The sequence below is a fragment of the Pongo pygmaeus genome, chromosome 4 (genome assembly GCF_028885625.2).
Source record: "Pongo pygmaeus isolate AG05252 chromosome 4, NHGRI_mPonPyg2-v2.0_pri, whole genome shotgun sequence".
NCBI classification, from domain to species: Eukaryota; Metazoa; Chordata; class Mammalia; order Primates; family Hominidae; genus Pongo; species Pongo pygmaeus.
The window spans coordinates 46,592,621-46,606,452 of record NC_072377.2 but is presented as its reverse complement, the minus strand read 5'-3'; the positions used below and the strand labels follow the sequence as shown (position 1 = coordinate 46,606,452).

At 36.2% G+C, this 13,832-nt stretch overlaps 1 pseudogene; it reads right to left on the bottom strand.

Annotated features, from left to right (window-relative positions):
- The window catches only part of LOC129036173 (uncharacterized), a 78,969-nt pseudogene that overhangs the window by 17,361 nt on the left and 47,776 nt on the right, over positions 1-13,832 (bottom strand).

Sequence of the window (13,832 nt, the reverse complement as noted above, 5' to 3'; positions counted from 1 at the left end):
TCAGTGTGCTCCGAAATATCCCTTCTCGGATTCCACAAAAACAGTGTTTCCAAACTGCTCAATCCAAAGACAGGCTTAACTCTGTGAGATAAATGCACACATTGAAAGTACTTTCTCAGATAGCTTCTTTCTTGTTCTTTCCTGAAGATATTTCTTTTTCCACCATAGGCCTCAATGTGCTCCCAAATATCCCTTCACAAATTGTATAAAAACAGTGTTTACAAAGTATTCCATCAAAGGAAGGATTTAAAACTGTTAGTTGAATGCACACATCAGAAAGCCTTTTCTCATAACGCTTCTTTCCAGTTTTTATCTGAAGATATTTTCTTATTCAACATATGCCTTTTTTTGCTAACTAACAACGCTTCACAAATTATTACAAAAACAGTGTTTCCAAACTGCTCAGTCAAAAGAAAAGTTGAACTCTGTGAGATGAATGCATACTTCACAAAGCAGTTTCTCAAAGAACTTCTTTCTACTTTTAATCTGAAGTTTTACTTTTTCCCCATGGACAAGATGGCGCCCTAAAATATCCCTTTACAGATTCTATAAAAATGGTGTTCCCAAACTGCTCAATCAAAAGAAACGTCTAACTCTGTGAGAACAATGCATACATCCAAAAGTGGTTTCTCAGAAAGCTGCTTTCTGTTTTTATCTGAAGATATTTCCTTGTTCACCATAGACCTTATGCATTACTAAATATCTCTTCACAGATTTTGCAAAAACAGTGTTTCCAAACAGTTCATTCAAAAGAAAAGTTTAACTCTGTAAGGTTAATTCACACATCACAAAGCAGTTTCTCAAAAATCTTCTTTCTAGTTTTTATATGAAGACATTTCCTTTTTTCACTGTAGGCTTCAATGAGCTCCCAAATATCCCTTCACAGATTCTACAAAAAAAGTGGTTCCAAAATATGCAGTCAAAAAGTTTTAACTCTATGGGATGAATGCACAAATCACAAAGTAGTTTCCCAAAAAGTTTCTGTCTAGTTCTTCTCTGAAGATATTTCCTTTTCCACCATAGGCCTCAGTGCACTCCCAAATATCCCTTTGCTGATTGTACAAAAACAGTGTTTCCTAACTGTTCCATCAAAAGAAGGACTTAACTTTGTGAGATGAACATACACATCAGAGAACAGTTTCTTATAACCCTTCTTTCCAGTTTTTATCTGAAGATATTTCCTTGTTCAGCATATGGTTTTTGCACCACCTAGTAATGCTTCGCAGATGGAAAAGTGTTTAAAAACTGCTTTAAGGTTTAATTCTGTGAGATGAATGCACACATCACAAAGCAGTTTCTCAAAAAGCATTCTTCTAGTTTTTATCTGAAGATATTTCCTTTATCACCAAAGTGCTGCATGCACTCTTAAACATCCCATTGCAGATTCTACAAAAACAGCATTCCCAAACTACTCAATGAAAAAACACGTTTATCTCTGTGAGTTGAACACACAAAACACAAAGCAGTTTCTCAAATATTGTCTTTCTAGTTTTTATTTGAAGATATTTCCTTTTTCAACATAGGCTTCCATAAGCTCCCAAATATCCCTTTGCAGATTCTACAAAAACAGTGCTTCCAAATTGCTCAATCAAAACGCAGATTTAACTCTCTGAGTTGAATGCACACATCCCAAAGCAGTTTCTCAAATTCTTCTTTCTGGTTTTTATCTGAAGATATTTCTTTTTTCACCATAGACTTCAATGTGCTTTCAAATATCCCTCAAAGTTTCTATAAAAACAGTGTTTCCAAACTGCTCAATCAAAAGAATGTTTTACCTCTGTTAGATGAATACACACATCACAAAGTAGTTTCTCAGAAAGCTTCCATCTAGTTCTGCTCTGAAGATATTTCCTCTTCCACCTTAGTCCTCAATGTGCACCCAAATATCCTTTTGCAGATTCTACAAAAACAATGTTTCCAAACTATTCCATCAAAAGAAGGACTTAACTCTGTGAGAAGAATGCACACATTGGAAAGCAGTTACTCATAACACGTCTTTCCAGTTTTTATCTGAAGATATTTCCTTTTTCACCATAGCCTTTTTTGAGCTATCTAATATCGCTTTGCAGATTTTGCAAAAACACTGTTCCCAAACTCTTCCTTCAAAAGAAGGACTTAAGTCTGTCATATGAATGCACACATCAGAAAGCAGTTTCTCAGAATGCTTATTTCCAGTTTTTACCTGAAAATATGTTGTTGTTCACCATAGGCATTTTTGCATTACCTAATATCACTTCACAGATTTTGCAAAATGGTGTTTCCATATTGCTCAGTCAAAAGAAAGGTTTAACTGTGTGAGATGAATGGATTCATCACAAAGCAGTTTCTCAGAAAGTTTCTTTCTAGATTTTGTCCTAAGATATTTCCTTTTTCACCATAGGCTTCCATGCGCTCCAAAATATCCCTTCACAGATTCTACAAAAATGATGTTTCCATACTGATCAATCAAAAGAAAGTTTAACTCTGTGAGATGAATGCACACATCACAATGCAGTTTCTCAAAGAGCTTCTTTCTATTTTTTATCCAAAGTATTTTCTTTTCCCAATTAGATTCAATGTGCTTACAAATATCCCATCACAGATTTTACGTAAACAGTGTTTCAAACTCCTCAACCAAAAAACAGGTTTAACTCTGTGAGTTGAACACAGACATCACAAAGCAGTTTCTCAAAAAGCTTGTGTCTAGTTCTTCTCCTAAGATATTTCCTTTGCCATCATAGGCCTCAATGCACTCCCATATATCCTCTCGTAGATTCTATAAAAGCAGTGTTTCTGAACTGTTTCATCAAAAGAAGGATTTAACTCTGTGAGATGAATGCACACATCAGAAAGCAGTTTCTCATAACACTTCTTTCCTGTTTTTATCTGAAGATATTTCCTTGTTCAACATTTCCTTTTTGTGCTATGTAACATTGCTTCACAGTTTATAGAAAAACAGTGTTTTGAAACTGCTCAGGTAAAATAAATGTTTATCTGTGATATGAATGCCTACCTCACAAAGCAGTTTCTCAAAAAGCTTCTTTCTAGTTTTTCTCTCAAGATATTTCCTTTTTCACCATAGGCATCAGTGCACTCCCAAATATGCCTTTGCAGATTCTACAAAAACAGTATTTCCAAACTCCTCAAAAGAGACTTTTAACACTGTGAAAAGAATGCATACTACACAAACCAGTTTATCAGAAAGCTTCTTTCTACTTTTTATATCAAGTTATTTCCTTTTTCACCATACGCTTCCTGTGCTCCCAAATATCCCTTCAGAGATTCTACAAAAACAGCATTTCCAACTTTATCTGAAGTTATTTCCTTTTTCACCATATGCCTCATGTGCTCCCAAATATCCCTTTACAGATTCTACAAAAACTGCATTTCCAAACTGATCAATCAAAAAAATGGTTTAACTCTTTGAGACGAACGCACACATCACAAACTGTTTCTCAGAAAGCTTCTGTCTAGTTCTTCTCTGAAGATATTTCCTTTTCCACCATAGGCCTCTATGTGCTCTGAAATATCCCTTCATAGATTCTAGAAAATCAGTGTTTCCAAACTGCTCTATCAAAGGAAAGTTTTAACTCTGTGAGTTGAATGCATACATCACAAAGAAGTTTCTCAAAAATATTCTTTATAGTGTTTATCCAAACATATTTCCTTTTTCACCATAGGCATCAGTGCCGTGCCAAATATCCCTTTCCAGATTCTATGTAAACAGTGTTTCCGAACTGCTCAATGAAAAGAAACTTTTAAGTGTGTGAGAAAAATGCATTCATCACAAAGCAGTTTCTCAGAAAGCTTCCTTCTAGTTTTCATCTGAAGTTATTTCCTTTTTCGCTATACACCTCATTCACTCCCATATATCCCTTCTCAGATTCTTCAAAAACTTTGTTTCCAAACTCATCAATGAAAGGAAATATTTAACTCTATGAGACGAATGCACACATCACAAAGCAGTTTCTCAAAAAGCTTTTTCTAATTTCTATCCAAAAATATTTCCTTTTTCACCATAAGCTTCAATGAGCTCCCAAATATCCCTTCACAGATTCTACAAAAACATTGTTCCCAAACTGCTTGATCAAAAGAAAGGTTTTACTCTGTGAGATGAATATGCACATCACAAAGCAGTTTCTCATAAAACTTCTCTCTAGTTCTTCTCTGAAGATATTTCCTTTTCACCATAGGCCTCCATTTGCTCCCAAATATCCCCTCCCAGATACTACAAAACAGTGTTTTCAAACTGTTCCATTGAAAGAAGGACTTAACTCTATGAGATTAACACATGTATCAGAATGCCGTTTCTCATAATGCTCCTTTACAATTTTTATCTAAAGATACTTCCTTTTCAACATGGGCCTTTTGCACTACCTAACATCACTACACAGATTATACAAAAAAAGTGCTTCCAAAGTGCTCAATCAAAAGAAAATCTTAACCCTGTGAGATGAATGCATCCCTCACAAAGCAGTGTTCTAAAGAGCTTCTTTCTAGTTTTTATCCAAAGATATCTCCTTTATCACCAAAGGTATCAGTGTGCTCCCAAATATCACTTAGCAGATTCTACAAAAACAGTGTTGCCAAACTGCTCAATTAAAAGAAATGCTTAACTATGTGAAAAGAATGCACACATCACATAGCAGTTTCTCAGAAAGCTTCTTTCTAGTTTTTATCTGAAGCTATTTCCTTTTTCACCATAGGAGTCTTGCACTCCAAAATATCACTTTGCAGATTCTACGTAAACAGTGCTTCCAAACAGCTCAATTAAAAGGAATGTTTAACACTGTGAGAAGAATGAACTCATCACAAAGCAGTTTCTTAGAAAGGTTCTTCCTAGTTTTTATCTGAAGTTATTTCTTTTTTCACTGTAGGCCTCTTGTGCTCCCAAATATCCCTTTGCAGATGCTACTAAAACAGTGTTTCCAAGCTGATCAATCAAAAGAAACTTTTAACTCTATGAGATGAATACACACATCACAAAGCAGTTTCTCAAAAAGTTTTTTTCTAGTTTTTATGCGAAGATATATCCTTTTTCACCGTAGGCATCAATGCACTCCCAAATAACCCTTTGCAGATTCTACATAAACAGTGTTTCCAAACTGCTGAATCAAAAGAAATATTTAACTCTGTGAGATGAATGCACACATCACAAAGCAGATTCTCAGTAAGCTTCTGTCTTGTTCTTCTCTGAAGATATTTCCATTTCCACCATAGGCCTCCATGTGCTCCCAAATATCCTTTCCCTGATTCCACAAAAACAGTGTTTCCAAACTGTTCCATCAAAAGAAGGACTTAATTCTGTGAGTGAATGCACACGTTGTAAAGCAGTTTGCTATAATGCTTCTTTCAAGTTTTTATCTGAAGATATTTCCTTTTTCACCATAGGCTTCAATGTGCTTCCAATTATGCTTTTGTAGATTCTACAAAAACAGTGTTTCAAAACTTCTCAATCAAAAGAAAAGTATGACTCTCTGAAATGAATGCACACATCACAAAGCAGTTTCTCAGAGAGCTTTGGTCTAGTTCTTCTCTGAAGATATTTCCTTTTCTGCCATAGGCTTCAATGTGCTCCCAAGCATCCCTTTGCAGATTCTGCAAAAACAGTATTTGCAAACTGTCCCATAAAAAGGACTTAACTCTGTGAGATGAACGCACACATCAGAAATCAGTCTGTCATAACGCCTCTTTCCTATTTTTATCCAAAGATATTTCCTTTGTCACCATAGGCATTTTTGCGCTGCCTAATATCGCTTCACAGATTTTGCAAAAACAGCGTTTCCAAATGGCTCAGTCAAAAGAAACGTTTAACTCTGTGAGATGAATGCACACATCACAAAGCAGTTTCTCAAAAAGCTTATTTCTAGTTTGTATCCAAAGATATTTCCTTCATCACCATAGGTTTCAATGTGCTCCCACATATCCCTTCACAGATTCTGCAAAAACAATATTTCCAAACTGATCAACCAAATAAAGGTTTAATTCTGTTAAATGAATGCACACTTCACAAAGCAGTTTCTCAGAAAGTTTCTGTCTAGTTCTTTTCTGAAGATATTTCCTTTTCCCCATTAAGCCTCAATATGTTCCCAAATATCCCTTTGCAGATTCTACAAAGGAAGTGTTGCTAAACTATTCCATCAAAAGAAGGACATAACTCTCTGAGTTGTACACACACACAGAAATCTGTTTCTCATAAAGCCTCCTTGAGTTTTTATCTGAAGATATTTCCTTGTTGACCACAAGCTTTTTTTTTATAATGTTTGCAGATTTTGCAAAAACAGTGTTTCCAAATTGCTCAGTCAAAACAGAGGTTTAAATTTGTGAGATGAATTCATAAATCATGAAGCAGTTTCTCAAAAACATTCTAGTGTTTATCCAAAGATATTTCCTTTTTCACCGTAGGCATCATTGTGCTCTCAAATATCTCTTGGCAGATTCTACAAAAACAGTGATTCCAAACTGTTAAATCAAAAGAAACGATTATCTCTGTGAGAAGAAAGCACACATCCCAAAGTGGATTCTCAGAAAGCTTCTTTCTAGTTTTTATAAGAAGTTACTTCCTTTTTCACCATAGGCCTCATGAGCTGTGAAATATCACTTCACAGATTCTACAAAAAGTTTTTCCAAATTGAATAATCAAAAGGAAGGTTTAACTCTGTGAGATTAATGCACACATCAAAAAGCAAGATCTCAAAAAGCCTCATTCTAGTTTTTATCTGAAGATATTTCCTTTTTTAACGTAGGCTTCTCTGCATTCCAAATATTCCTTCACAGATTCTACAAAAAGAGTGCTCCAAACTGCTGAATCAAAAGAAAGTTTTAACACTGTGAGAAGAATGCACATATCACAAAGCAGTTTCAAAGAAAGCTTCTGCCTAGTTCTTCACTGAAGATATTTCCTTTTCCACCATAGGTCTCAATGCACTCCCAAATATCCCTTCACAGATTCTACAAAAGCACAGTTTCCAAACTGTTCCATGAAAAGAAAGAGTTAACTGTGAGATGAATGCACACATCAGAAAGCAGTTTCTCATAATGCTTTCCAGTTTTCATCTGAAGATATTTAATTTTTCACCGTAGGCTTTTTTTGCATTACCAAATTTCTCTTCACAGATTTTGCAAAAAATGTGTTTCCAAACTGCTGAGTCAAAAGAAAAATTTAACTCTGTTAGATGAATGCACACATCAGAAAGAAATTTCTCAGAAAGTTTCTTTCTTGTTTTTATCCAAATATATTTCTTTTTTCATCATAGGCCTACCTGTGTTTTCAAATTTCCCATTGCAGATTCTACAAAAGCAATGTTTCCAAACAGCTCAATCAAAAAAAAAAAGTTTTACCTCTGTGAGTTGAAAGCACACATCACAAAGGATTTTCTCAAATTGCTTCTTTCTACGTTTTATTCAAAGATATTTCCTTTTTCACCATAGGCCTCAGTGCACTCCCAAATATACTAACCACTGCTGATACTATAAAAAACAGGGTTTCTAAACTGCTCCATCAAAAGAATAGCTAAGCTCTTTGAGATAAATGCACACCTCACAAAGAAGCTTCTCAGATAACTTCTGTCTAGTTCTTCTCTGAACATATTTCCTTTTCCACCATATGCCTCAATGCACTCCAAAATTTACCTTCATAGATTGTACAAAAACAAACAGTGTTTCTGAAATGTTCCATCAAAAGAAGTACTTAACTCAGTGAGTTGAACGCACGCATCAGAACGCAGTTTCTCATAAGGCTTCTTTCCAGTTTTTATCTGAAGATACTTCCTTGTTCACCATTGGTGTTTTTGCACTACAAAACATCACTTCACAGATTATACAAAAACAGTGTTTCTAAACTGCTCAGTCAAAGGAAAAGTTTAACTCTGTGAGATGAGTGCAGACATCACAAAGCAGTTTCTCAAAATGGTTCTTTTTTGTTTTTCTCTGAAGACATTTCCTTTTTCACACAGGCATCTGTGCGCTCCCAAATATCCCTTAGCAGATTCTACAAAAACAATGCTCCCAAACTGCTCAATCAAAAAACAGGTTTACCTCTGTGAGAGGAATGCACACATCATAGAGCGGTTTCAGAGAAAGCTTCTTTTTAGTTTTTATCTGAAGTTATTTCCTTTTTCACAGTAGGCCTCATGTGCTCCCAAATATCCTTTTGCAGAATCTACAAAAAAAGTGTTTCCAAATTGATCAATGAAAAGAAAGTTTTAACCATGTGAAAAGAATGCACACATCACAAAGTAGTCTGCCACAAAGCTTCTTTCTAGTTATTATCTGAAGATCATTCCTTTTTCATCATAGGCTTCAGTTTGCTCCCTAATATCCCTTCATGGATACTACAAAAACAAAGTTTCCAAACTGCTCAATAAAAAGAAAGGTGTAACTCTGTGAGATGAACGCCCACATCACAAAGCAGTTTCTCAGAAAGCTTCTGTCTAGTTCTTCTCTGAAGATATTTCCTTTTCCACCATTGGGTTCTAGGCGTTCCCTACTATCCCTTCCCATATTCTACAAAAACAGTTTCCAAACTGCTCAATTAATACAAGGACTTAAATCTGCGAGATAATGCACACATCAGAAAGCAGTTTCTCATATCACTTCTTTCCAGGTTTTATCTGAAGATATTTCCTTGTTCACCATAGGCTTTTTGCGCTACCTAATATCGATTTGAAGATTATTCAGAAGCAGTGTTTCCAAACTGCTCCATCAAAAGAGAGTTTTAACTCTGTGAGATAAATGCACACATCACAAAGCAGTTTCTCAAAAAGCTTCTTTCTAGTTTTTATCCGAAGATATTTTCTGTATCACCATGGGCTTCACTGTGCTCCCAAATATCCCTTCACAGATTCTACCAAAACAGTGTTTTCAAACTGCTCAATAAAAGGAAAGGTTTGACTCTGTGAGATGAATGCATAAATCACAAAACAGTTTCTCAAAAAGATTATTTCTAGTGTTTATCTGAAGATATTTCCTTTTTCACCATAGGCCTCAGTACACTCCCAAATATACTTTTGCAGATCCTACAAAAACAGCGTTTCCAAACTGCTCAATCAAAAGAAAGGCTTAACTCTGTGAGATGAATGCACACATCACAAAGCAGTTTCTCAGATAGCTTCTTTCTAGGTCTTCTCTAAAGATATTTCCTTGTGCACCATAGGGCTCAACACACTTCAAAATATCCCTTCAGAGATTCTATAAAAACAGTGTTTCCAAACTGCTCCATTAAAAGAAGGTTTTGACTCTGTAAAATGAAAGCACACATAAGAAAGGAGTTTCTCATGTCCTTTCTTTCCCCTTTTTATATGAAGATATTTCGTTGATCACCATAGGCCATTTTGTGCTACCTAACATCACTTCACAGATTATACAAAAACTGTGTTTCCAAACTGCTCAGTGAAAAGAAAAGAGTAACTCTGTGGTATGAATGCATACATCATGAAGCAGTTTCTCAAAGAGCTTTTTTCTAGTTTTTACCCAAAGATATTTATTTTTTCACAATAAGCATCAGTGCACTCCGAAATATCCCTATGCATATTCTACAAAAACAGTGTTTCCTAACTGTTCCATGAAAAGAAACGTTTAACTCAGTGAGGAGAATGCACACATCAAAAAGTGGTTTCACAGAAAGCTTCCTTCTAATTTTTATCTGAAGTTATTTCCTTTTTCAACATAGGCCACTTTCACTGTCAAATAACCCTTCGTAGATTCTACAAAAAGACTGTTTCCAAAGTGAGTAATCAAAAGAAAGGTTTAACTCTGAGATGAATGCACACATCACAGAGCAGTTTCTCAAAGAGCTTCTTTCTAGTTTTTATCGGACGATATTTCCTTTCTCAACCTAGGCCTCAATGTACTCCCAAATATTCCTATGCTGATTCTACAAAAATAACGGTATTTCCAAACTGCTCAATCAAATGAAAAATTATACTCTGTGACATGAATGCACACATCACAAAGCAGTTTCTTAGAAAGCTTCTGTCTACTTCTTTCCTGAAGATATTTCCTTTTCTATCATATGCCTCAATGAGCTCCCAAATATCCCTTCGCATATTCTACAAAAACAGAGTACCTAAACTGTTCCATCAAAAGGACTTAACTCAGTTAGATGAAAGCACACATCAGAAAGCAGTTACTGATCATGCTTCTTTCCAGTTTTTATCTGAAGTTATTTCCTTTTTCAATGTAGGATTTTTATTATTATTATTACACTTTAGGTTTTATGGTACATGTGCACAATGGGCAGGTTAGTTACATATGTATACATGTGCCATGATGGTGCGCTGCACCTACCAACTCGTCATCAAGCATTAGGTATATCTCCCAATGCTATCCCTCCCCCCTACCCCCACCCCACAACAGTTCCCGAAGTGTGATGTTCCCCTTCCTGTGTCCATGTGTTCCCATTGTTCAATTCCCACATATGAGTGAGAATATGCGGTGTTTGGTTTTTTGTTCTTGTGATAGTTTACTGAGAATGATGATTTCCAATTTCATCCATGTCCCTACAAAGGACATGAACTCATCATTTTTTATGGCTGCATAGCATTCCATGGTGTATATGTGCCATAATTTCTTAATCCAGTCTATCATTGTTGGACATTTGGATTGCTTCCAAGTCTTTGCTATTGTGAGCAATGCCGCAATAAACATACGTGTGCATGTGTCTTTATAGCAGCATGAATTATAGTCCTTTGGGTATGTACCCAGTAATGGGATGGCTGGGTCAAATGCTATTTCTAGTTCTAGATCCCTGAGAAATTGCCACACTGACTTCCACAAGGGTCGAACTAGTTTACAGTCCCACCAACAGTGTAAAAGTGTTCCTATTCTCCACATCCTCTCCAGCACCTGTTGTTTCCTGACTTTTTAATGATTGCCATTCTAACTGGTGTGAGATGGTATCACATTGTGGTTTTGATTTGCATTTCTCTGATGGCCAGTGATGGTGAGCATTTTTTCATGTGTTTTTTGGCTGCATAAATGTCTTCTTTTGAGAAGTGTCTCTTCATGTCCTTCGCCCAATTTTTGATGGGGTTGTTTGTTTTTTTCTTGTAAATTTGTTTGGGTTCATTGTAGATTCTGGATACTAGCCCTTTGTCAGATGAGTAGGTTGCGAAAATTTTCTCCCATTTTGTAGGTTGCCTGTTCACTCTGATGGTAGTTTCTTTTGCTGTGCAGAAGCTCTTGAGTTTAATTAGATCCCATTTGTCAATTTTGGCTTTTGTTGCCATTGCTTTTGGTGTTTTAGATATGAAGTCCTTGCTCATGCCTATGTCCTGAATGGTAATGCCTAGGTTTTCTTCTAGGGTTTTTATGGTTTTGGGTCGAACGTTTAAGTTTTTAATCCATCTTGAATTGATTTTTGTATAAGGTGTAAGGAAGGGATCCAATTTCAGTTTTCTCCATATGGCTAGCCAGTTTTCCCAGCACCATTTATTAAATAGGGAATCCTCTTCCCATTGCTTGTTTTTCTCAGGTTTGTCAAAGATCAGATACTTGTAGATATGTGGCATTATTTCTGAGGGCTCTGTTCTGTTCCATTGATCTATATCTCTGTTTTGCTACCAGTACCATGCTGTTTTGGTTACTGTAGCCTTGTAGTATAGTTTGAAATTATGTAGTGTGATGCCTCCAGCTTTGTTCTTTTGGCTTAGGATTGACTTGGGGATGCGGGCTCTTTTTTGGTTCCATATGAACTTTAAAGTAGATTTTTCCAGTTCTGTGAAGAAAGTCATTGGTAGCTTGATGGGGATGGCATTGAATCCATAAATTACTTTGGACAGTATGGCCATTTTCACAATGTTGATTCTTCCTACCCATGAGCATGGAATGTTCTTCCATTTGTTTGTATCCTCTTTTATTTCCTCGAGCAGAGGTTTGTAGTTCTCCTTGAAGAAGTCCTTCACATCCCTTGTAAGTTGGATTCCTAGGTATTTTATTCTCTTTGAAGCAATTGTGAATGGGAGTTCACTCATGATTTGGCTCTCTGTGTGTCTGTTATTGGTGTATAAGAATGCTTGTCATTTTTGTACATTGATTTTGTATCCTGAGGCTTTGCTGAAGTTGCTTATTAGCTTAAGGAGATTTTGGGCTGAGAGAATGGGGATTTCTAGATATACAATCATGTCATCTGCAAACAGGGACAATTTGACTTCCTCTTTTCCTAATTGAATACCCTTTATTTCCTTCTCCTGCCTCATTGCCCTGGCAAGAACTTCCAACAATATGTTGAATAGAAGTGGGGAGAGGAGGCATCCCTGTCTTGTGCCAGTTTTCAAAGGGAATGCTTCCAGTTTTTGCCCATTCAGTACGATATTGGCTGTGGGTTTGTCATAGATAGCTCTTAATATTTTGAGATACGTCCCATCAATACCTAATTTATTGAGAGTTTTTAGCATGAAGGGTTGTTGAATTTTGTCAAAGGCCTTTTTTGCATCTATTGAGATAATCATGTGGTTTTTGTCTTTGGTTCTGTTTATATGCTGGATTACATTTATTGATTTGCGTATATTGAACCAGTCTTGCATCCCAGGAATGAAGCCCACTTGATCACGGTGGATGAGCTTTTTGATGTGCTGCTGGAATCTGTTTGCCAGTATTTTATTGAGAATTTTTGCATCAATGTTCATCAAGGATATTGGTCTAAAATTCTCTTTTTTTGTTGTGTCTCTGTCAGGCTTTGGTATCAGGATGATGCTGGCCTCAGAAAATGAGTTAGGGAGGATTCCCTCTTTTTCTATTGATTGGAATAGTTTCAGAAAGAATGGTACCAGTTCCTCCTTGTACCTCTGGTAGAATTCGGCTGTGAACCCATCTGGTCCTGGACTGTGAACCCATCTGGTCTTGGACTTTTTTTGGTTGGTAAGCTATTGATTATTGCCACAATTTCAGCTCCTGTTATTGGTCTATTCAGAGATTCAACTTCTTCCTGGTTTAGTCTTGGGAGCGTGTATGTGTCGAGGAATTTATCCATTTCTTCTGGATTTTCTAGTTTATTTGTGAAGAGATGTTTGTAATATTCTCTGATGGTAGTTTGTATTTCTGTGGGATTGGTGGTGATATCCCCTCTATCATTTTTTATTGCATGTATTTGATTCCTTTCCCTTTTTTTCTTTATTAATGTTGCTAGCGGTCTCTCAATTTTGTTGATCCTTTCAAAAAACCAGCTCCTGAATTCATTAATTTTGTGAAGAGTTTTTTGTGTCTCTATTTCCTTCAGTTCTGCTCTGATTTTAGTTATTTCTTGCCTTCTGCTAGCTTTTGAACATGCTTGCTCTTGCTTTTCTAGTTCTTTTAATTGTGATGTTAGGGTGTCAATTTTGGATCTTTCCTGCTTTCTCTTATGGGCATTTAGTGCTATAAATCTCCCTCTACACACTGCTTTGAATGTATCCCAGAAATTCTGGTATGTTGTGTCTTGGTTCTCGTTGGTTTCAAAGAACATCTTTATTTCTGCCTTCATTTTGTGATGTACTCAGTAGTCATTCAGGAGCAGGTTGTTCAGTTTCCATGTAGTTGAGTGGTTTTGAGTGAGATTCTTAATCCTGAGTTCTAGCTTGATTGCACTGTGATCTGAGAGATAGTTTGTTATAATTCCTGTTTTTTTACATTTACTGAGGAGAGCTTTACTTCCAAGTATGTGCTCAATTTTGGAATAGGTGTGGTGTGGTGCTGAAAAAAATGTATATTCTGTTGATTTGGGGTGGAGAGTTCTATAGATGTCCATTAGGTCAGCTTGGTGCAGAGCTGAGTTCAATTCCTGGGTATCCTTGTTGACTTTCTGTCTCGTTGATCTGTCTTATGTTGACAGTGGGGTGTTAAATTCTCCCATTATTAATGTGTGGGAGTCTAAGTCT